Genomic DNA, 645 nt, shown 5'->3' with positions numbered 1-645 from the left:
TGTACGTAGGACTGTTTCACGCATTCAGAAACCGGCTCCTTCCATCCACGTGAACATATCTGCTAAGCGGTGCAGAAATTCGCTTTGAGCCAGCAGCCACGACCTTTTATGCAGGAAATGTAAACAAGCCGATGCAGCACCCATCTCGAAAACCAGAGGGTGGGTGCCCCTGAGAGAGGTACGTTTTCCTTGAAGATGCAGAAAAGTTTTGTTCTCGTTCTTTCCACTCCTTGGACAGTCCCTAGTGCTTGCCCAGGACCGGGACTTCTCTTTTGTACCTGCTAATGCCACAAACTGCCAGAACGCGCGGTTCCTGGCCTCCGCCCAGACCCGGATTCTTCGCCCCTCCCGGCGCCCTTGGCTAGGCTGCCGGCCCGCTGCCGGCCGGGGCTTTCTGACCACTCCCGTGTCCTGACCCCGTTTTACTTCTTGGGTCCCCGCCGGTGCCCTCTGGCTGGAACCCTGGGGCGGAACTAGAAGTTGGACGTAGTCACCCCTGCCCGTCGCCTTCTCCACTTGCCGAAAGATAAAAACCCGGGCTGCGGGGAGGCGGGGCGGGAGTACGGCAACCGGGAAAGCGAGGACGGAGAGCGGCCCGGCCCCGCAGGCCCCTCCGCCGCCGCCCGCCCCGGGCCCGCGCGCCCC

Source organism: Propithecus coquereli, unplaced genomic scaffold (genome assembly GCF_000956105.1).
Source record: "Propithecus coquereli isolate 6110/MARCELLA unplaced genomic scaffold, Pcoq_1.0 Scaffold143, whole genome shotgun sequence".
In the NCBI taxonomy this organism is placed as follows: Eukaryota; Metazoa; Chordata; class Mammalia; order Primates; family Indriidae; genus Propithecus; species Propithecus coquereli.
Note: the sequence above shows the minus strand (reverse complement) of the source record.